Source organism: Mercenaria mercenaria, chromosome 16 (assembly GCF_021730395.1).
Source record: "Mercenaria mercenaria strain notata chromosome 16, MADL_Memer_1, whole genome shotgun sequence".
NCBI lineage: Eukaryota > Metazoa > Mollusca > Bivalvia > Venerida > Veneridae > Mercenaria > Mercenaria mercenaria.
Genome location: NC_069376.1, coordinates 11,292,470 through 11,318,070, shown reverse-complemented (window position 1 = coordinate 11,318,070; position 25,601 = coordinate 11,292,470). Strand labels below are relative to the sequence as shown.

General features: G+C 35.1%; 1 long non-coding RNA gene across 1 annotated transcript; it reads left to right on the top strand.

Annotated features, from left to right (window-relative positions):
• Positions 1-7,291: 7,291 nt before the first annotated feature.
• LOC123539720 (uncharacterized) lies at positions 7,292-12,849 on the top strand. The gene is made up of 4 exons (XR_008367717.1): positions 7,292-7,779; positions 8,763-8,929; positions 9,794-9,966; positions 12,686-12,849. It is a non-coding gene; the product is annotated as an uncharacterized LOC123539720 (long non-coding RNA).
• Positions 12,850-25,601: the final 12,752 nt, after the last annotated feature.

Genomic DNA, 25,601 nt, shown 5'->3' with positions numbered 1-25,601 from the left:
ATAAGTATATTTCATATTTTCCGCTATGTAAATACCAGATATATTTAACTCATTGAAAAGGTACAATGTATAAAATAAATATATCACTAAATCATAAACACATAAAGCTGGGAGTGAGGGTTTTTTCACACTTGCGACAGGTAATACAGTACATGTTATAAATATTCTGAGTATATGACATTCGCTCTACTTTTCCCTGAAATTTCACATGATTCATATTATTTTTCTTGCACTGGTAAACGGATTTTTGCCGCCCTAATCAATTTTGTTCAGTGTTAAAATACAATGTCATGTAACTTATCATTTTTTTAGACTATCAAATTTATTCGCATTATATTTATATCGTTATGATTGCAGATCTCTTCCATACGGTAAATCGCTCCGAGAACATGACTTATCTTATGACGTCACAAACCTGTTTCAAAAAAAGAACAAATCAGAATATTCGTCACATCCAGAAAGTTTCCGTGGAATAAATAGTACCAAAGAAATTGGAAGGAAAGATTTAGTAGAGGTAACAAAACACTAAATAACAAGCTTATAATGTACTGATTTATTTGTTTGAAACAAAATGAAATCTAGTAAATCTAGAAGAAGTTTCGCGCTATTTCTAAGTTACAAATAACATGTTTTTGGGCAGATAGTTGTAAAGGTTCATGATTTTGTATCAGTTATGTTTCATTCTCTCAATTAAATAAGGTATGGGCAGCAGATTGATAAATAACCGGATTGACCGTCTATAAAATAAGAAAAAGACTTTGCCTCTTTGGGCGTAGAGGTTTGGAGGATCGAACTGGTGACCTCTAGTCTTTAGCCTAAGCATCCAGACAAGTTCTTCCTTCGTAGAATGTTTTGTTGAAATATAGTTCCTCCGTGCGCTTATCTGGTAGGCATTACTATACAATCATTTATATTCGTGTTTGACGACATTTCGTGCATTTTGTGATAGAGAAGCTGACACTATTAAATCCTAACAAACAAGCGATGTTCCTATTTATTTTATGTCCAAATTTGGGATCCATCAATGAATTGGTACTCTTTTGAAAAAGCCGTTTAGGCAAAAATAAGAGTTAAACTTTTCAACCCCATGGAATTAAGGTATAGGTCCATGTTTCGGAGAAAAAAGTTCGAACGTCTTCATATCTTAGAAAGAAAGCATTGTTTTACATGAAAATATAACAGCATATAATTATAAAACATTTATATTACTGTACAAAACCATTGTCAATTTATTCATTTATGTATTGAATTCTGGAAATGTACTACATAAAGGGGCCACACTTCTGGATAGTCCAGCGCCTATAAAAACTCACCATTTTTAAAAAGCTGTTACATGTCTTCGTTTTGATGCATTTGCAACATCGTGCGAGTGTTTAAACTTTACATAACTAGGTATAACATCGTTTTGACAATTGTTTACTGTACATTTATTTTTTTACAAATGACATTCTTATTTAAAGGGGGACAACTCATTTAGAATATTTTAGGTATCCAACTCCATGGGACAGAACAGTAAAACATGTATTGGGCAGATAAGTTGAGTGTCAAGATGCTGTTCATTCGCTAAAAAAAATCTGTTGTTTTGTGATATACTGCTAAACCTTAAATGATTTCACTGCATGTAAAGGGTAAATAAAAAATAGAATAAAGCGGAGTAGCCTTACTAATGACCGTTTATTGTATGTGCCCAATCACGTGATCGCGCTTCGTCATTTTGTTCCCGCTACAAGCTCGAAAGTGAAAGTGAAAAGGTAAACAAAAATCACGTGATTGGGCACATTGACATACATGTACCAATTTTCCAACTTGCATTGAAGGTGACGAGCGATTATTTGATATATACATATAGTCGTCTGCTATAATATCAAGGATAATTTTAGTTTATACATAATTTATTTTAGGTGGATTGTGAAACAAGTTCTACATCTTATATTAATCACTCTCTACATCTCATTCCTAATGGAATCCATCGCCACGAGGATGTGAGAGGGGAGACCAGTTTCCCTTTTAACGCTGAGCGCCAAGCAAGGAAGGCACTTATACAATTTTTCACTTTTTTGGTATGACGTTGCCAGGGATCGAACCCACGACCTCCCTCAATCGAAGCGGACGCTCTACCACGCGGCTATCGAGGTAGTTTGAGGACATGTTTCTACCAGTCCGCAGATTGAGCTTGCAGACATTACCAATATTTTGTTTGCGTGATATTATAAATAAAAAGAATACTCTCTAGGAATACAGTACGTTTTATTTCAAAGATTTATTTCTGTCATCTTTTACAGATGAACAAACGTATTTTCTTCTCGCAAGAAAAGTTTACGGTCAATACAACAGCATGTCTAACCGAAAAGCGAACGCTTGAACAGGAAAAAGAAACAGAGCGAAAAGTGCTTGTGTTCTAGAAATAGAAATATTCAAAAGCATCAGAAGTCACAGAGGGCTGGTCTTACCTAACGGAAGTTGGAGAATCATTGTATTCGGGCTCCGAAATCTGAGACGCCCAGAAAGTTGTTTTGATATTGGAACTAATGACTTCGGTATGTTTTTGTTTGATTTATGATATATGTGATGAAATGGAATACATCTATATTAATTTTTATTATATAGATACTGGAACAAAAGACTAACACTTGAACAAATACACACTTCATTACTTCGAAGATCATGTGTAGGAGATGTCTCATGGCGTTTGATTTGTATGTACCACAGCTACAATTTAAGAAATGTGACAAGGATAGATGACGTTAAACCTACAATACAGTTTTAATGTGACCATGTAATGAAACTACCAAAAAGTCAAGTTTACTGGAAAATATTACTTTGTTATATTATATAGAGGTAACACAACTTTTTCAGGGTCTTCCTCCATCATTAAAGCTGGAAAGTCGCCATATGACCTATCATGTGTCGGTGCGACGTTAATACCCCAGTCACACATACGGCGCGGAAAGCTACGTCTAGCCACGGATAAAAACGTAGTAATCCGTATCGACCCGTATTGAAACGTACCTGAGACGTACCTTAATGTAGTAAGCCGTATCAATTCGTACGGCTCAGGTACGGATCGATACGGGTTACTACGTTTCTATCCGTAGCTCGACGTAGCTATTTGCGCCGTATGTGTGACTGTGGTATAAATCCAAAAAAAAAAAGCAATTTTTTCTAGCGCAAAAAGTAATGATTACATAACCGAGATATGTGTACTTAACAGACTGTGAAATGAATAGGCTTCGACAGCTCGGTGTTTTAATTGGTTTACTGATGTTATTTTCGTTCATGAAAAAGGAAAACTCTTCTATATGGTTAAGTCTAAGAAACTGTGGTGTGCGCTTGTGCATCATTTTCAACGAATCCACTCACACTTTTCGTTTTTAGGCAATGTTCAACAGGTGCTGAGACTGACAACACAAAAATAATTTCATGCGCAATTAAATAGTCCGCCACGTTTATCAGTATTGCCATAGAGTTGTATAAAGATTGTTAAACTTACCTGTTTCAATAGATCTATTTGCTCAAATATGTTATAATAATGTTTTATTTTTCTATCGGTAAATACTTGAGAGATAACATTAGAAAATATTACATAATGATAGTAAATTAATTCGCCTCTATGAATGAAATGTCCGTATGAATGGAACTTTTTCGTAACTCAACGTTGACCGCTTCGTTATAGATTATGACCTCGGTCTGTAAGCAGCTAAGGAAACAAACGCTAGTTCCGTGATGAATTATACTGCGAAAACACCCCCGTGAAACCAGGTTTCAACTAGGTTTTTTAATTGAACTTTGAATTTCGGCCGTTATTTAAAAAATAATCAAGGTCTTCAAGTGGCTTATCGTCTGATTGACCACGGTTCAGAGTTCAGATGTGTAGGAATTGAACCACGAGGGCGTTAGCCCGAGTGGTTAAATACTGAAGCATATGAACGATGAACCGTGGTAAATTAGACGATAAATCACAAGAAGGCCTTGATTGTTTTCATTCTGACATGCTCACTGACATATTTTAAGAAATATTATGCTGGACTTAATTTACCCGAGGAGTTATGTATCGGACGTCATGTGGCAATTTGACGTCATCATTGACGTTATTATGCTCTCTTACCGGTTTGTGCGTCAACCGTTGTTTCTCGCAGAAAATACAACGGTTGATTTCCTTCTTTGTTTAACTGGAAATCAAACCGAGTCATATTAGAATCTAAGTTCACGAGCGTGAACCTATGTTTACGGGAGTAAACCAGGGTTCACGAGTGTAAACCATATCTTACGAGCGTGAACGTATGTTAACGATCGAGAACTTAGGTTTACGACCGTAAACATAGGTTCACGCTGGTGAAAATAAGATAATGACCAAAAAATCATAGTTTAAATTCTTGTCGAAACACTAGGATTATCGAATACTAACATAATTTTTCGAGCGAACACACGGTATAACGGGCTTAAACTATAGTTTACTCTCTTAGACCCAGGTTTACGTCCGATAAACTAGGTTTCTCGATTGAACTTTAACTTGGATGCACAAGTTAATAAAGATGGTTCATCACAACAATACCCTATGCTCGCTTTAGTTTAATATAGAAAACCCATAGTTTCTAAGATCTTCCAAGCATCTTTCCTGCACAGTTTTCATTCAGTGTTTTGTGGTAGCCAGCCTTTCTGTACTTTCAGTATTTTGATTCATACACAAAATAAATAATAGCGCTACTCCGGTCACGTGATCCGACATATGCCCGATCTCAGTAATCGTTCAGAAGATAATCTCGAACTCTCCCAGAACAAACGTCACAAAACGCGAATTCAGCTTCTAATCTACCAATATATTCTCTGTGTTTATTAGCAATCGGATAATAACCTAAAACATTTAAAGATTAGAATTTCGGAAGAAAACAACGAAGCACAGGACAATTGTTTGTAATGTTCTAACGCTAACAAACCGTTTTAAGATTGTTGCACAACAGATATAGTAGAAATTTACAATATTCTAAATAAATAAAAAAAAAATGTTATATATTCCACTGTGAGATTATCAGATATGTTCCACTGTGAGATTATCAGATATGTTTCACTGTGAGATTATCAGATGTGTTTCACTTTGAGATTATCAGATATATTCCACTGTGAGATTATCAAATGTATTCCACTGTGAGATTATCAGATGTATTTCACTTTGAGATTATCAGATATATTCCACTGTGAGATTATCATATGTATTCTACTGTGAGATAATCAGATATGTTCCAGTGTGAGATTATCAGATGTGTTCTACTTTAAGATTATCAGATCTATTCAACTATGAGATAATCAGATGTATTCCACGTTATAAAATTAGTTGATAGCAACAAGTCCCATAACTCTGATATGCATTTTGGTCAACTTATGTCCCCTTTTGAACTTAGAATTCTTTTGATATTTAACCTTTTTTTTTTTGATAATATTTTCCTGCTTCTGTGACAATATTTTGAATAGTCGAGCTTGGCTGTCTTACGGACAGCTCTTGTATTTTATATTATCCATAGTGACTTGCTTCCGTTTTCGTAAATATTTACACCGGGTAGTCTACACACGTTCTAATCATTTCGAAACACTACTTTTTCACTGCAATTACTTAGAGTTGGTGCAGATTGTGCCGTAGACGAGAGAATATGCGGCATGTTTTATAAGATGATCTGATTTTTTTTCTTCATTTCTCATTATCTCAGTCTAAAATGTAAGATGTCATGTTAAAATGAATAAATAGCATCATTGTCATTTTCTACTTAGCGGAGTGAAATAAAATTATTTGGAAAGAGTTGATATGTTTCTCTGAATATATTTTATAGGGCTACTGAGTGCTGCAGTTTTCTGTAACGTCTCTTCTATAATGATGCGGATGTATCAGGGGACACGGATGAGTACCACGAGAAAATACAGAGTAACAAACAATAATTTAAAAAAAACTTTCATCATCTTCCGAAGAACCCTGCACACTGATTGCAAGAGTCCTTCCAACACACCTGGCTGTACACTAATGGAACACGGTATAGTAGAGTTTCTATGACCCAAGTTAGTTGAGTCTTACAATCGGCAATTTCCGTGTGTTTCCGTAATTCTCCGTGTGTAATTTCGGCATCCTTCTGACATGATGGGAAATTCTTTGATAACGCTGCAACTGTATACTGAACATAAATCAGCGAATGGCATCTTCTATCAGCAGTTTATGTTTTATCACTGTTTGCAGCACATATTTTATTTCTATTGTTGTAGTTCGACATATCTTCTTTTTAAAAATGTAATTCAGTTGAAATAAAAATGTCGAGTTTTGGCTTCTTTTTTCATTGATCGAACTTCCTAACAATATGTTTTTAAATGGGTAATACAAGAAAAGAATTCGAAAAAAGTTAGCACTATCTTTGTTCATCTGTACCCCCACTATGCTCGTTTTCATAGCATCTGAAATTTGTAAAATAATATTGGATTTCTTATTTCGAAGTTATACAAGCATTATTTTGTACATGAATGGAGACCTTGTTAGAACCTGGCACATCCAGCAAGTCAACTTAATGCCCACCTCACTTGAAAAAAATATACTCCACACCGAGATTTAGAACCTATATCGTCGAGAGGCAAATGAAGTCAGCGACCGTAGCCACTCGGTCATGTAGGTCCGTCCTAGCATTCATAAAACCCTGATCGTGTGGCGAAATATTCGAACTGCTGTCAATAACAAATAAAGTGACGATTAAACAGAATAAAACACATACCCTTTGCTTTTTTATCTCAAAAACAAATAAGGTATTTACACAAAATAGTATACAGGCAATTGTAACGAAAATTGAACTAAAAATAAAAGCTGTTTTGCCATTTTCTGTTTGCAAAGAAAAATAAATATTTAATTATAAATGAATTATTTTCCTTTATAACATAATTTTTTTTTTATGAACAGCTTAGCTTTTATATTTGTAACATTTAAATATGAAATGAAATGCAGGATATCTTAACTTTGCAGTGCGCCCTCTGGTGACACATTGATACATCCGGGTAGTATACTGACAGCTCTCTACTTAATTTCATGCGATTCATTGGAGATTGTGACAGAAAAATAATGTTATAGCGATATAAGGTAAGTTTTAATACTTATAATTTGGATTCAAATAATCGTGGGTATCTAATATAATGTTCAGATATTAACTGTATATAAACTTCATTTTGTTTTGAAAATTAAAGGAATTATACCAAATATTTCCGGCAAAATTCTCAGTACATACGCATATTATAGATCTTATAGTCATATATTCCAGATACACTTGCTTTGGGCGGATTTGAATATATTGATTTACTATGAAACTAACATAATAAATTATTTTTGTAAAAACGATGGGGAGTTATAACCTTACAATGAAATCAAACTTAAAACAATTAATTCAAAGAATTCTTAAGAAGAAAATATTCAGCCATAATATATGAAATACAGTGCATGTATGTTTAAAGCATTTTGTAGGATCAAAATGAAATATTGATTTCTCTATATTGCTGTGTGGGGTTGACGGAAACTTCTTTGGTTCTCCCGGAAGAAAAATTCTGAAGTTCTAATCACACATGCATCTACTTTGTTTATTTTAGGTAAAGATGATATAATTGGCCGTGATCTCAATGACCTAGAATGCTCGAGAAAATCGTGCAACTTTGGATGTACACTTTGTTACTATGATAGAGTTACACTTATTTAAAGAAACTTTGAATACATATCCGGAATTTTCAAAAGAATTCAAGGATAAAATAGTGACATTCAGTCTTAAGCGGGTAAGTATAAAATTTAACCATCCAATTTATCCTAACCGTGTCTTCTATTATTTTTTTTTTGCTAAGTTAAATCTTATTTGTTTTTAAAACTAAATTCCTTATATCTCTTCTACATCATAGATATCATATAAGACACTGTCTACATCTGGAATCTAGCGGCTATCAATTTATTTTTATTAAAGTTGATTTTTTATAATTATTGGCGATGTATTTTAAGTCAGTTTATCCTAGAATGTTTTAGTTGTTATAGTGTGATTTTGATAAAAACAACAACAAACACCAAACAAAATAACTATGTACTCATGATTCTGATTATCTGAGATTTTGCAGTAAACCAGTTTACCACAGTTTTTTTTAAAGCTTGATGGGGTAGAACACGTTTGCTTCCTTTTTAAAATTCTCATCTTAAGTATATTTCTCCTGCACGTTGTTTAAAATGAGCCGCGCCATGACAAAACCAACATAGTGCGTTTGCGACCAGCATGGATCTAGACTAGCATGCGCATCCGACTACTGTCATTAAAGAATCTGTTAGCGAACAACATGGATCAAGACCAGACTGCATGGATGCGCAGGCTGGTCTGGATCACTGATGGTCGCAAAGCCACAATGTTGGTTTTCTCATGGTGCAGCTCAAATGTCAAGAAGTTAAATTCTACATATTTCTGTTACAAAACCTCTGCAATGCTGAATTTGCCATAGCCTGTAATAAGATGTCATAATCAATCTTCACCTCGGGGTGGTCAGATTGTCTATCTATAATGAGTGTAATTGATTGACACTAAATATCTTTATACGACAAGAGGTCGCAAATGCAATCACAAGGACAGAACATTAATTCAAAGGGTTTATTCAGTTGTACATCATTGAATTTCAAGTAACTCCAGACACTACCCCCACCCCCATCCCCGCCTCCCCCTCCCCGATTTTGTCAGCATTTACGATCCGTCTTCTTACACGCATTAATTATTTATTACTTCAAGATGCTGAAGTGTTTCTTCGTTTGACACCATCTCGACAAGTGGGCGATCTACCTGCTAGCACGGGACCGCAGTAAGGTGAAGGTGAGCCGACATCTATGACATTCTAAATTGCTCTGTAGCAAGCCAAGGTGACACAAATACAACGTTCAAAGACAGAACAGTGAAAAGTAAAGACTTTATAAATATTATCATAATTCGAAGTCATCCCATGATTTTTGATAATACACCTCAGAAATAGTTGTAATAAAGAGTTAAAATTTTATATGATTTTTTTTTTCAAATAGTCACTGTAAACAGCAGTATGTTATTATCAAGGCCTATCTGCAGAAACATTTTTTCCTCGGTTCTTTATAAGGCGGGGTCCAAGTATTTCCTAAAAAGGAGAAAGCAGAAATCACAACTGAGCATGCATAATTTTCTGAAGTACATGACGGGTTTGATATTCTGTGAGCTGTGAGATTTGGTGCAAACTGTGCGAGGTTATGTGCGCGCAGTATATGGTCTTGCGCGAACTATGCGAGATTTAGTGCGCACTCTGCGCGGTAAAATGCGTACTGTGTAAGGTCTGATGCGCACTACGTGTGTTTTTTAATTAAAAAAATAACATCTAGCCTCTAGCCCGCCTAGTAGCTGACGAACAAATGATTTTGAAGACCTAATTATATTATTCTCATCAGATATTATTTAAGAAATGCTTTTTTTTTATGGATACCTCTTTTTCCTCATTGTTTTCGCTTCTTGTGGATAACGTCACACCGACATAATTATAGGTCATGCGGCAACTTACTAAAGAAGAAGTCTGGATATCTCGCTTTTTGAATGTCAGATATGCTTTATAATATATCTTTAACATTTTTATTCTGTGTTAATGATTATCTGAATATTGGCAAATGTTTTTCAATATGAATGTTGCTACAAAAAGTACACCGTTGAAGGCACTTAATGTTTTAAATGTACTGAATCGTGACGTCTTATTTGTATATATTCATGTTTTTGTATGGAAAGGTTTTATCGTTTTTCTGGTATTCTAGGATGGTTAGATACTGCAGCCACGAGAATCAATAAGGCTTACGTTGCCAACGCTACAGATAGTGGACCCAGCATAAAGACGTATTACATCACAGCGTTATATTTTACGTGTACGTCACTGACGTCAATAGGATTCGGAAACGTGTCACCAAATACTAATGGAATTGACATGCCGGTAAGTTTATACAGACTTTCTAGGAATCAAGAGTTTAACTATAGGTAGTGTACCGGTGGTGATATTCGGGAATTTCCGTGAGATTACGTAATTCTCCGTGTGTGAGTTCGGAATCCTTCTGCCATGATAGGTAATTCACAGTGAGGATGCGCGCCCGGATGTGGCCATTTAGTAATAAGATATCTTAGCTCACCTGAGCGGAAGACTCATGGTGAGGTTTTGTGACCGTCCGTCGTGTGACGTGTGTCATGTGACGTGTGTCGTGTGTCGTCCGTCCCTCAACATTTCTAAAAAGAATCTTCTTCTTGAAAACCACTGGGCAGAATTACACCTAACTTCACAGGAATGATCCTTGGGTGCCCCCCTTCAACATTGTTCAAAAGATTGAATTCTTTGCAGAACTCTCGTTGCCATGGTAACCGAAAGGAAAAAATAAAAATGACATTGTACAAAACCACAGGGCCTAGGGCTTTGATATCTGGTATGTAGCATCATTTTCAGCAAGAGCAAGACACCTAACTCCAAGGACAAGGTCACACTTAGAAGTCAAAGGTTAACAGTGTCTTTTTGTGTCCGATTCATAACTCTGCCATTCACAAATGGATTTTGTAATTACTTAGAACAAGTGTTTACCATAATGAGACAACGTGTCATGCGAAATCTCCTTAGCCCTAGCTCACACCTAGCTCTAAGGCCAAGGCCACACTTAGAGGCCAAATGTCAGGTACAAGAATGACTTTGTCCGGATCATTTCTTCTTAATGCATGGACGGATTTGATGTTACTTGGCACAATTGTTCATCATCATGAGACGGAGTGTTACGCGCAAGAACCAGGTCCGTAATTTAGAATAACTTCCGTTTGTTGTTACTAAAAATGGTTGATCTTGTAACATATAATGACTGACTGTAGGGAAAAATCGAGACCGCTTTTCAGTAGTACAACATGCATGTTACGTCACATTTTGGGCTGTATTTTGACCTATCGCCACATGTTAAGGATTTTTGCGTAGACTTAGGATTTTGTTTTTAAATTAACTTCTCTTTGCTGTGAATAACTTGTATTGTTATTATATAAATATTGCATTCCTGAGAGGGTGATATGAAAAATGTTCACCGCGAGATATATGAATATTGACCGAGGCGCCAGCCGAGGTCTATATTCATATTTCGAGGGGTGAACATTTCTCATATCACCCTCTCAGGAATGCAATATTTATTTTATTATACCGAAAGATTATAAGGGTCAAGGCATTTACTGGAAAATCAACATAGTAATTTATTTAACATTAAAAAGTAATTACTAACCTAATAATGAAGACAGAATTAAAGAGTCTTTACTTGTTAGCACTTATAATTTGTGGCGAATTTGCCGTGTAATAAGACTTTTTTGATAGATTTAATCGAGACGTTTCTAGCTGACCCCTATATTTATTCTAATATTTTAACATTGCATCAGTCAGTAGCGCTCGAAAAACGGCGATAACTTTCTTTTTTTTCTAAACGAAACATATAAGTGTGAGCACTCATTTTCTTAGTTAGATCATTTCCAAACTTATTGTGGTAGTTTCGATTCAATATCTGATTAAAAATTGTTTTCGAAATATTTTGCACGTAGCATAAAAAAAGAAAATTCGACCGTGTTCGCACATGCAAGAGCAGCAGAAAAGGGTAATTTAATCCTAAAGTATAATTATATAAGCGCCTCGTCTGAAAATTAATCGACTCACTCTTTTAATCAATGCAAAAGTGTCAATCTCTCAACGGATGATATGAAAAAATAATATCACAAGCGCAGAAAAACAAAATAACACTGTTGCGCATGTGATATGAAATTATGGATCGTATCACCTGCGCAGAAATTGAAAATAACGATTTGGCGCATGTGATATAAAATCACTGGGGAATATGATACATTATTCAAGTTAAACTAATGGTAAATTTGCATTGGACAATTATGTGAGGTATAATAATCTGTAATATTGACCACAGGGAAATGTCAAGACCACTTTTCTTTGCCGGGTACGACACAGATTTCTTGTGGACTTTCAACATGTTCAAATCTATAAATACAGATATCAGCTTTTGAAAGAATTCAGATCAGTGTATATCTTCAGACATTTTCAAACTTAATAATGTCTTCTGATATGCTATATAGTTGTAACTTACATACGTTCTGTTAGTATGTTATATAGATGTAACTTACATACGTTCTGTTAGTATGCTATATAGATGTAACTTACATACGTTCTGTTAGTATGTTATATAGTTGTAAGTTACATACGTTCTGTTAGTATGTTATATAGATGTAACTTACATACGTTCTGTTAGTATGTTGTCTCGTTATTTAGAAATGCTGTGTTGACATGCAGTATGTTTTGTGAAAATGTTCCTAGGCAGTAGACGGTGGTAACTCTGTTACATGCAGTATGTTTTGTGAAAATGTTCCTAGACATTAGACGGTGGTAACTCTGTTTCATGCAGTATGTTTTGTGAAAATGTTCCTAGGCAGTAGACGGTGGTAACTCTGTTACATGCAGTATGTTTTGTGAAATGTTCCTAGACAGTAGACGGTGGTAACTCTGTTACATGCAGTAAGTTTTGTGAAAATGTTCCTAGACAGTAGACGGTGGTAACTCTGTTACATGCAGTAAGTTTTGTGAAAATGTTCCTAGACAGTAGACGGTGGTAACTCTGTTACAAAGTCTTGTTTCATTTTAGGTAAAGATGATATATTTATATTTGGTGGTGACTGCAGTGACGTGGAATGCTCGGGAAAATCGTTCTGTTTTGTACGTGCCCTTAGTTACTATGATATTAACAAGATAGAGTTACACGTGCTGAAAGAAACAATGTATATATAACCAGAATTTTCAAAAAGAATTAATGGGTAAAATACAAGTGGCATTCAGTCTTAACCCTTTCGCTGCCACACTATAAATTCAAAATTGCCAACGACGTTCACGACGTCATCTAAATATAACCGTCATTTTCGAACGTTGACGTTTGTAATATTAGCGCGACGTTTTGTTAATTGAGTAGTAATTGGGAGTTTGTAAATACGTAAAAGAAGGCGCGTTTTTTTTTAGATATTATAGTTTACTGAACTTTCTATCATTCTTTTAAGATACAAGTGCTTGATTCTCATTCAAAACATATGGTCAGAGTTAGTTTATACTTATTTTATTATAGCTCGATTGTGATGAAAGGTTCAAGCTTATTTGAACCACTTTTGACTCCGCTTCCTTGAAAAACTAATACTAACACTCCTTCAATCAGAGTTGAAAACAGCCAATATAAAATTTACATTATTATTGAAACATGTGAGGTTTTACTTGATAGCAGTGATGTATATGTCGCCAGATATACAAACATACGTAACAATAAACAGGGAAGGGAATTTTTGCATTCCACATCTCGAGCAACGTTTTTTATAAAAAAACGTTTATTTATTCCTCATGTTTAGTAAACGTCTTGATTTAGTAATATGAAAAACGGATGAATACGGATGAACGGAAGCTATACTCCGCATAATCAGTGATGTTTTGTTCATTGTTGTAAACATACAGTTTATGTATGTACATAGTTTTTCTGTCATGCCTTCAAATCTCATTCAATTGGTTGATACATGATGATAAAATTCTATGCCAGAACTGCTGATACAGGAACGGACGGCAGTGTCATTGACGCAACCGCAACATTGCCATAAAATTACGGTGTGAACCGCGAGTGAAAAGGAATTCGGTGCCCTAACATATGTAAAAACGTAAACAAATACGCTTGCAAAAGAAGTATGTTATCATGATTAGTTTTGGATTATGATGTGAAATTTAAAACATATATTTAAGGGACTCTTACTAAAGTAAAAATTGTGGCTTTACGTATGAAGGTTGCATACATTCATTTTATTTAAAAGTATGATTCAAATACATTCAAAAATAGAAGCAGTTTATCTATACATGTATCATAAAATTTGTTATGCTACAAAGCACAAAACAAAAGGCAAAAGTACACAGGTTGGGCGAATAAGTTCTCGTTTATAAAACATTTATTTTTTTGCCCTACCAAAACGAAAGATATATTTTTTTCTATTGCAACTTTGCGTATGTAGTAAACTAGGATTACCTAAAACGGGAAAGAGAAATTATAAATACTGCAATACCCTGCATTGCATATAAGTACTCTAAGCAATGTAATGATAAATACTGCAATACCCTGCATTGCATACTAGTACTCTAAGCAATGTAATGATAAATACTGCAATACCCTGCATTGCATACTAGTACTCTAAGCAATGTAATGATAAATACTGCAATACCCTGCATTGCATACTAGTACTCTAAGCAATGTAACGATAAATACTGCAATACCCTCCATTGCATACTAGTACTCTAAGCACTGTAACGATAAATACTGCAATACCCTGTATTGCATACTAGTACCCTAAGCACTGTAATGATAAATACTGCAATACCCTGCATTGCATATAAGTACTCTAGACACTGTAATGATAAATACTGCAATACCCTGTATTGCATACTAGTACCCTAAGCAATGTAATGATAAATACTGTAATACCTTGCATTGCATACTAGTACTCTAAACACTGTAATGATAAATACTGCAATACCCTGCATTGCATACTAGTTAGTACTCTAAGCACTGTAATAAACTTCGCGTCAATTAAACTTAATTCGGTATTGTTATGATAAAAAGACGCTAAATTTGATTTTGCAGTCCGTGCCCGTGTTTACTGGCTCATATTAAACTTTTATGGAAATTGTGTCCTTAATTATTTTTTTCTGAATAAGATCGGGACCATGAAAGTGAATAGATTAATGATGTTGTTGAATCGCGCTTATGTAAATATCCAGACGGTGACAGTGTGTTTCTGTGGTACGAAATAGTAAACCTCGACGTATCTGTGGTAGTGAGCTTTTTCCCCCATAAACTGTGCACGAGAACAATGTAGGCATTTCCTCACCCCGTTAAGCAAATTGCTGTCTGGTTCACAGATGTTCACAAGAAAGCGAATTGACCACTCCTTCAATGAGTTTTAGCCTATTTAATGGATGGTTGTTATTATGTTTATATGAAATGTAAGCGGTAATAGTAAATCTATGAACAAGATAAAAAAAATAACTTTTTCTCATTTTCGATGGTTTTTGATGATCAAAATTAAAAGTTAATTAAAAGCTTATCTTTGACATCCACATCACCCATGTATTTATTTTATTTGGTTACGATCTTGTGTTTCTGGTTACTACGTAGACTGGCTCCCGTCCCTAGGTTTGTTCTTATTTACATATATCAGCTTTCTTCATTTAGAGGGAAGTAACTCAAGAATGTTGTTTCTACATTGATATTTTTATTGCCCCTGGTTCCAAACATAGGTGTATGGTTCAGCCATCAGATAGAATTGTGCTTTTTTAGAGTCTTATAATTTCTAATAAAATGTGTCCTGCATTAATTGAAAAAAAAAATAGCCATGCAGCCAGGGAGCCAGGCTAGTTATTACTGGGAAAGTATTCTACAACTTAGGCCTATAGACCGTAGCGGAGAATGCTGGATCTGTCCGTAGCGGAGGATGCTGGGACGTATTCATTGAGGTCCACACCACCCATGTATATATTATATTTGGTAACAATCTTATGTTTCTGGTTATTATCTAAGCTGGCAGCGTGGAAAGTACTCAACGTTTTACTCTTTTTTTTTTTAATTTATTTTCCTTGAATGTCATGCAAAGAACGGCGCCATTTCTCTCTTAAATTTTGATCCTTTATTGTAGCTGTAGGCTTTTGATTGCATTTGTCATCATGTATTTGACGTAATGCTCCGGTCAAAATTATTTTCAAAAACTAAGAGTCTAATCTATAGCGGATGTGAAAAAAAACCTGTCAAAATATACATAATAAAAACTGTTAAACAAGGTGTCTTTTTCAACGGGTTACAAAATGTGGATATTTCAAAACGTTTTGGATTATGGTGCGGGTAAACACATTTCTAAACCACTAAGTACTCTATCTCGTTTTCGCCGGTACTGTTCATCCTGGGCTTATTGATCAATCCCATGTACCACGGAAAATAAATACTTTCGGTTCATTTATTATTATTAGTTTTCTCTACCAGTGAACTTTGAATAGTGCCTCGGTGCTGGAGCCTCGGTATGTGTACGAATGAATTGTGCCACATACTAGTATAGACTGTATGTTATCACAAGCGTCCAAAAGCTTATTTTATTAGACAATATACATTTTAAAACCGCCTGCCCTATATATGTGTCGCTTTTTTAATCATTGCGCAAACTAACAACCAAATTTATCAAAATTTGATATATATTTTGATACACAACGAGTAACTGTGTGTGTGTGTTGAAAATGATTTCTTATTTTTATGTGGTGTTAGAAAATTATTGTATTTTTTTGTTTGCCTACATTTCAAAGTTTATTTCCCCATCATTTATACTCTATTCATGATTGAAATGTAACTTTAATGTAGTGGTCGGCGGAACTCAAACAGAAACTGTACGTAAGAACTCATTTATTATCTGCTAAAACTGCCATTCCTTATTCAACGAGAGTTTTTTTCGATATTTCGAAGTGCGATATCTATAAGTTAAAGAAGAGCGAATTTCGGGGAATGAGAAGTTGTTAATAACCGATATTTCGATATGCTATTACCTGTTTTGCTGTATACTTCCCCCACCCCCCTCTCACCCCTCCCCATATTGTCAGAGACCGTACGCGCTGTTCATAGGGTGCAGGCTGAACTTTGGAAACATAAACGTGGAATTAATGGTTCAGGTGGTACCGTATAAACATACATATTTTTATGTCATCAACTTAATATCAATTTGTTACTCTTGTTCGTCTTTCAAAATTGTCACAATTTTTATCATCATGTTAATTGTGAACATGAACGTCAAATAAACGTAGGCTTGGCATAATGTTCTGGCATATGTTTTGGGCCACTCTCATCAGCAGCATTGATGTTACTGTTTCGTTCCAGCGGAAAACACTTCCATCCATATGTTCATCATTTTGAAAAATGTTACGCTGATAATATTATACATGTCCAGGTGTGTAACGTCTTTCCACGTACATTTCAAGTATCATAAATGTTCCTTTTTCCAAATACTGTCGTCGTATGGAACAAGCTCTGATCTGAAATTGTTCTGCGCACGCTTCAATATTTCAAGCAGGCAGTAAACCAACGTACATGTAGTTTGTTGTAACAAAGTGTATCATTAACCTAATATTACTGGATGGAAAAAATATGAAATAACTAACATACAAGTAAAATGCTTTAAGACAGCAAATGAAACGTTCACACATGTGTTATACAATTGTAGGGTAGAAAACATACCATAGTTATACAAACTTCACCGTCTATATTCAATGAAGGCACAAATCCCATTCAGAACTAAGGACAAATAAATTGTTTCGTACAATATATATCATACAAATTACATACGTTAACCATTATGCATTTCACTCAAGACAGTATGAACAAGGGCTCAATGTGCCAAAAATTTCGTTTTCACGCAATTTTTATAGGTATACAGTATCAGATAAAACTACATAGACAAGTTCAATTATCAACGTAATTGAATATTTACGGCGCGAAATTTCACGTAGTCGGCGTCACGGCGGAAATGACGTCAATAAATGTGCAAAATAACAACTATTTAAATTTCATCTAATCTTCTTTTTAGCAATAAAATACTGAAATAAACGTTCCACATCGATCCAAAATTGAGCGGGTTTCGGGCCACAAAAGTGGCCCTCTGGCAATTTTAGAACATTAGTCGGGCCACAAAAGTGGCCCTCTGGCAGTCTTAGGGTTAAGGTAAGTATAAAGTAATTTATTACATGAGTACCTATAAATAGTAACAAATTTGTGCTGAAAATTCTCCCATTATCGCATTGCGTCGTGTATTATCACATTATCATAATAAGCCCCGGGGCCATTATCGATAATGGCCCTGGCGTTAGTGCGGGAAATTAACGTCCGTAAACAAAAATGACGTCATGGCGTTTCATGGAGGTAAAACAGGGAATATTTCCGTTTTATTTTATCATCTTGAGCGTAACATCGTGTATTCTTCGTGAAATAGCGTATTTTTCTCCCTAAATTATGCAATAAGCAAGAAAGTAAAACTATCCAGGTATTTGATTTTATACAGTAAATAGACTCTTAGACAAATAATATAGAAACTGAAAAGCTGAAATTTATTGTGCCAGAAGACGGAAGTAGACCTACCCATATAAATGACACAAAAACCCCATTTTTTACTATATTATAGGTAAACATGTAATAAACAGGTAAATACATGGGAGCGCGGTGCCTTTGAGTGATAATGGCCCTGGAAGAAGATAATAGCCCTCGGGCTAAAGCCCTCGGGCTATTATCACCTTGCCAGGGCCATTATCACTCAAAGGCACCGCTCTCCCATTTATTAACCTATACATAATCCATCCTAGAAATGAACAAGTCTCAATTTCAAAATTGTTCCGAACTTTAAGAAAAAGTTTTACAATCTTTGTTTTACATTCTGAAATAAATTAGTTACCACAGATGTAACAAACGCACCAGGACTATCATCTTTATCTCGTTCATAGATATTTTGTTCAAAAGACATTTTTGAACTGCTTTGATATATTGCACTTGACCTTTTCTAGACAATTTCTGACAACTATTTCACACGATAAGGTCATTGACGTATAAAGGTGAGGCTATGCCGAATGAACATATAGTCGCGTTTTAGTTGGTTAAGAGACAACGAGTGCTTCACCTAATTACATTAGCATTTTCAACTTGATTTATTAAAAAACATATGATACTTTTCATTCATTCAAGATGATAAATTGTGATCTCTTTTGACAAAAGCTCGACGAATGGGACCACAGATCGGAGAAGATGAGCCGACGTCTAGAGCATTCGAATTTTCTCCGCTACCAGCAAGTAATGGCATAGATACGGCGTTCAAAGACAGATCAGTGTAAAGTATAGACTTTTTTACAATCATTTACATTAATCAAAGTCTTTCATAATATCTAAGCGTTGGTTACATACAAAACATTTGGAATTTTCAAAATTTTCTCAGTTGAAACACTGTGAACGATATACCCACAATTATTTATGTTTTCGAATTGTTTTATTAGGGACAATAGACCTAAATTATTGAGTAACGAGTTAAAAGATTTGCCTCCCTTACATCAGGTGTCTTTAAAAGTACAAACAAGGTCTCAAGAATTATCTCCCTTGTAAAGCACTGTTTTCTCTTCTATTTAGTTTTGTGCTGTTTGACGTGGAAAAAGGCTTGAAATCATTTAATGTTCTAATAATAGAATTACTGATAGTATTATAAGGGAACAAGTGCCATATCCGTATATAAAATGGCGATGTTTCGTCAGTTGAACATTCATAGCACTTTTAAATCACCAAAGAAGTTATCTTGTATGTTCTTGACTAAATATTTTAGCTATACTTTTAGCCTTGTTACATAGACATGTTACAAAGATTTATAACATTATTGCTTTTGTGCCAATGTTTAATTATAAATTGTGAGCTTCAAAATAACGGGGTTGTTACCCTTAGCAGGCTTAAACAATATAAATGTATAATTATGTCCTTTCCTTCCCATAAATGTAACGCGAGGAAGTAGGAATATTGGACACTTTTTTTACTAAATAAAAAAGAATATCTTGTTTTTTAGCAAGACTTCTGGGTGACGAACGTTCAGAAAGAGAATGTTTCATTTTCTTCATCAAATTCCAGCCAGTACGTCAACGCCACCGTGTGTTTCCGATGGACCTATAAGGTCATTCTTAGAAACATCAGACAGTTGAGCGCCCTCTAGTAGTCGGCGCATTTCCGGGAAGCTGGTGATGCAGCGCCACCTGTAAGAGTGAGACAGACGTCACTGTCTAACCCCGAGGAAATCGACATGGATTTTTAAGATCTACATATTCCTTGTTAATGAAATTTCATGTAACATGCTGCTGCCTTCCAGACGCATTGAGATGATAAAAATGAGATTAGTATTTTGTATTTTCGCATCCTAAATGAAATTCAGCAGCGTTAAAGACACGCCTCAAAATAACTGTCTTCTTATTTATTTCAGTGATAATAATAATACCTAATGCATGAAAAATATTAGATATACAAGCATTTAGTTTTAAATTGACAGTGATATATATTAAGCCAAGACGATGAGTTAAATGTCTTAATATTTTATTGTATTAACTCATTCTGCCATAAAACGTTATCTCCGCTTCTACTCTGCTGATATTTATCTTTCAGCCACCTAGGAGGCTGATAAGCCAATCTACCCTGAATACCGAGAGATGTTTTGAGAGATAACATTGATTTCGTAGTTTTTTGTTTCGGATATTGTTGTTAATTAGTGACATATGACATCAAATATGTGCTAATAGGTATGGAATTTGCACTCTATGTAAGTAAATTGAAGTAGCTACGCAACAAAGTTAATTTCATGCAGCTTTGTAGTACAGTCACTTTAACAGACTGTTGAATTAAAGCAAAGAAGTATAAAATACATTTATTTTTATAGCTCTTTGATTAAAGACACAAAACAAATGACCGTATTCTCTCCTCGGATATTGTTTTGGCTAAACAACATTTATAAAATGCTAAATTTTATCATTCACATATTTAAACAACAAATATGAACAATTCTTAAAAATAATTTTATAAATACATATTATTCACGGTGGGGAAACCACGTGACTAACTTGGGTAACGTGCACGCAAAAGTGCTAAAAATAGGCCCGCTTCAGGTATGTTTTTTCACTATAATTTTTTTTATCCGCAATTGTTTTAAACGAGATAACATGCATAAACCCCGCAATAAAAAGCTCTTTCATCGGATATATGTAACTTGATGAAACTCCCTCCCGTTTTTACGTAATCCTTGCCCAACCGATTCGAAAGATGCAAAATATTTTGGTAACGAACACGTCTGTTCACAAGTTACGCACGTAGCACAGATTCTGCAGAGAATTTTCGCTGGAATATAGGTTTAGAATAAAGCTTGTCATTGTCCAAAGTCCTGTACCAAATATTTAACATGACTATTCAGGAATATTAAAGATATCGTAAGACAAAGGGTGCGGTAACGTATTCGTTGCGGTTTTCAGGCGTACACGTCATTTTTGCCCAGAGGGTAACGTACACGTCAAAAACTATTTATCATGCATGTAGAACATCTTTGTCTTTAAATGACTGAACTGTAAACATTTTGATATTGTTAAAAAAAGATGCACAGCTTTTTTTACAGCTTTTTTCAACGAAAGCATTTATTTTTTCACAACATCCGGTTTTATTTATGTTTTATAAATGTTACGCAACAAAAAAAATGATGGGTCCAACTTGTTAGAAAGAACTAAAAGATTTTATTTAAGACCAATGAAATGTGACGACTGAATGCGTCATGCGGAATTCAGAGCTATTACTGTAAAGACGCATGTACGCGGCGTGCGGTTTCCAGATCGCCTAGAAGCGGCACGCGGTATTCAGATAACAAATGGTCGACGCATTAATGCGTCACGCGGGCAGAATGAGTTAATGTAGCAATATGTACATAAGTCAGTCTATATTTAGTTAAATTTCAATCACATTTTGTTTCTACAGTGTAAAGTAGATAATCATCTATATTCTTAAAACTATGCTGAAAATAGATTGTCTAAATGAGTTTGCATATGAAGTTTAGAACTGTTTCTTGCCACATGTACGGCGCCAAATGGTCCTTTGTTTATACACGCTAGGACCGGAAATGGTAACACGTCTGCGGACACCGGTGCTGCGGAATAGTTCCATGAGGGCGCAAATGATGGCGAATTATTCTGACAGCTAATAGCCAACTCCATGTGTGTATGAATTTATCAAGATAGTTGTGTTATGTGACATTATGTTTCAAACATGTTTTTAAGTAAAAATATTTCATCAAAATTGAAAGCACTATATTTGATGCGTATCTGACGCTAAATATCACGTCGACGTGACGTCAAGTGAACATAATAACGTTGTAATGATTTAAGCATTGGTAGTCATATGAGAATTAACTATTTAGTCTCAAGTCGGAGACAAGTTTATGTGATTACCCAGAAAACTGATTATACAAACACATTTAATATGTCGTTAATGTTGTCGTAAACTATTATAACCTTCTTCTGGTAAGACATTTTATTGTATACTTGAGAGATATCCCAGCAAGTGGTTTGTCGCTGAATACAATAATTAGTTGGTTGTTTTTTTTCAAGTGAAAATCTTCTGTTTTTTTTAGATTATATATATCTTTTTAGAAATTTTCGGCGAAACGAACGACAGAAAAGGATATTAAGCAATTCTTAACAACCAAGCGGGGAAAATATAAATATGCCTGAGCACTCCTGTCTCAGAAATCCTTGTCTAAAAAGGCGTGCACGTAGGTGACGTCACATAATATTGGCACTGTAGTTATGAAGTTAGAAACTGTAAAAGAAATGCCAGGATATACCCAAATCTATAGATCTATGTCTCCATGATCTATTTTGAACCTGATAGGCAAGAAATATGATTTCACACGCCTGCCTGTGTAAGACAGCTTTTTTCCATACCCCCGGGACAGCTTGGATAAAGACACCACGGTTTGTCGTTCCAAACTGACTCTCGGATAGTGAAAAAAACATGCATGTTGCACTGGCAGGTATGTAAGATCCTTATAATCTGTGAACCGCTCTAGCAATTCATTTTTAATTTGCAGATCCTTTTCCTTTTGCATGAACTTCAACATTTTTTTTTAAAAGATAAAATAAATTCTAATTTCATATTTCATTTCGTTTGTAAACATGATTATATTATATCTTTCGCATATTTTGTTGCATTTAACTTTGAAATCAGCTTCGTGACTTATGGAACATTTGTGACATCGTTTAGGAAACGTTCTCACTGACTATATGCGGACGTCATCAAAACAGCGGCCCGTTATCACAAAACAGCCTTGTCGTTACTTTGGCGCGTTTCCATTTGCTGTTTGATATACAAAACAGACGTAATAATTACGAATGGAATAAAATAAAGGTGAATGTAAATATAATATTTGCCTCTGTTTCAGTGTTTGTTTTTTTGTTGTTGTTTTTTTTTTTTGCTGATGCGGCTTCATGACGTTTGACGTTATGACGTCATAATTGTGACTTACAAACATTGCATATGTTGCATAGTAACGAACAGCTTCAGTCTCATTTGTTTAATAGGAAAAGTCGGATCGTGCTTCAATACTTCCCACAACCGACAAAGACACGGAAGAGGTGGCCGTTCTCCTTCACCTTTTCAATTCAGGAACATTTTATTTACCTATGAATATGGTCAAAAATCGTTTTTCCCGTCTTCGCTTTAAAGTCAAGTCAAGACAATATCATTCGTATCATAAAACATTTCAAAGAGCTCTGATAGTGTCCATTGTTCAAACTTTTCAAAGAACTCTGATAGTGTTCATTGTTCAGACATTTCAAAGAGCTCTGATAGTGTTCATTGTTCAGACATTTCAAAGAGCTCTGATAGTGTCCATTGTTCAGACATTTCAAAGAGCTCTGATAGTGTTCATTGTTCAGACTTTTCAAAGAGCTCTGATAGTGTTCATTGTTCAAACATTTCAAAGAGCTCTGATAGTGTTCATTGTTCAGACATTTCAAAGAGCTCTGTTAGTGTCCATTGTTCAGACATTTCAAAGAGCTCTGATAGTGTCCATTGTTCAGACATTTCAAAGAACTCTGATAGTAGCCATTGTTCAGACATTTCAAAGAGCTCTGATAGTGTCCATTGTTCAGACATTTCAAAGAACTCTGATAGTGTCCATTGTTCAGACATTTCAAAGAACTCTGATAGTGTTCATTGTACAAACATTTCAAAGAGCTCTGATAGTGTCCATTGTTCAAACATTTTAAAGAGCTGTGATAGTGTTCATTGTTCAAACATTTCAAAGAGCTCTAATAGTGTTCACTATTCAGACATTCTTGATTGGTTTTAAAATATCGTCAAAATATTCATTTTATAAATAAAAAGGTAACGCGTGTGTAAACTTATGAAAACTGCAACGTTGATATCATTGAAAAGATAAAATATCATATTCAAATGTTTAACATGTTAGATAATTCCAAATTGACACTGAACTTCAGCTTGAAATGTGCGTATCTCTAAAACAATTGACTCACAAGCTCTGACATTGACCTATGCATTTCTTTTTCACCACATGTGGTCGTATGTGTACAAATTCAGTGAACTTCTAAACAAAATTTCAATTAAACAGTTAAGAAATTTATGTGAATTTATTAAAATTTAAAATACTCTTTAAAAAGTTCAAGACATGATCTTGAAGAAGTGCTCATGTATTGTATAAAAGCTTTGCCTTACATACAGGCCTATGTACACTATTTTCTGAATTCTTAATACTTGATATTTGATGATGACATTGTCTACATAATCATCTATGCGGGTGTGAAGTAGTGAGCTATATAGTGTCACTGGTGACGGGGCGCGGGCCCGGGCCCGGGGACAGGCTTAGAATACGACATGACATGGGAATCCCTGTGACCATAAGAGACTCATGGTCGTGTCCAGTGACTTTATTCGCTGGGTACCCCTAGCCGTGGCATCGGGTGTTGTTCCCGGAACTTTGGACAGGACTGGCGTTATTCTCACATGCCCTACAACTTGTTAATTGCAATTAAGTAATTTAATTAAGACAAAGCACGTGGCGACTGAAATGCTATTTTCAAACAAATGTCTGCACTAGCTCTTTTAAGATGTGCTCAATTCAGCTTTTCATGACATCTGAAAACCCAGCATAGCAGTGTCCCCCATGTCTTTGTGATATTTTTACAAAGTGTTTTGAAATAATGAACATAATAATGGTTCTAATCAAATTAGTAATGCATCTTTGACACCCAATGATACCTCACTCTGTATTGTTAATTAATCCACAATGATTGAATATTATTATAATCCTATATATGTCTAACAAAAGAAAATACCAGGTCACCTTTCCACTGTCAGTGCACATATTTTTTACCAAGAGAACCAATCAATTGCGAGAACGCACCAATAAACACGCCAATGTTTAGTCATTCACAGGTTTAATTGCTTTGACACTGTGATCGCGTCAATACACATTGTCACGTGACCTATGTACTAATAAACTTTGATAATGTGGCAGTTAAGTCCAATAAGTCCAGGGGTGTTCAAAGATAACCCTTCATAGATCTATTGTAAAGCAAATATTGGATTTACCTGTTTTGGAAAATAAACAGTGTCGATTGTATTGAGGTCAACTGCCACATTATCAAAGATAATTAGTAAATGCCGTCATACTGTTGTACTGTCAATCTCGTCACCACAACAACCTAAATGCTTTAGTGTGAAATAAACGCGGCAGTGCCTGCCAATTTTGATTTTTGCATTGTCTTGTTGTTACATCCTGTTGTCGTGCTATCAACATCGTGTTATCGTGCTGCACCATCGTTTTATCGTGGTCAGACATCGCACTGTAACATCGTGTTATCGCGCTGATGGATCGTGTTCACGCGTTGTTGGATCGTGTTATCGCGCTGTTGGATCGTGTTATCGCGCTTTTGGATCG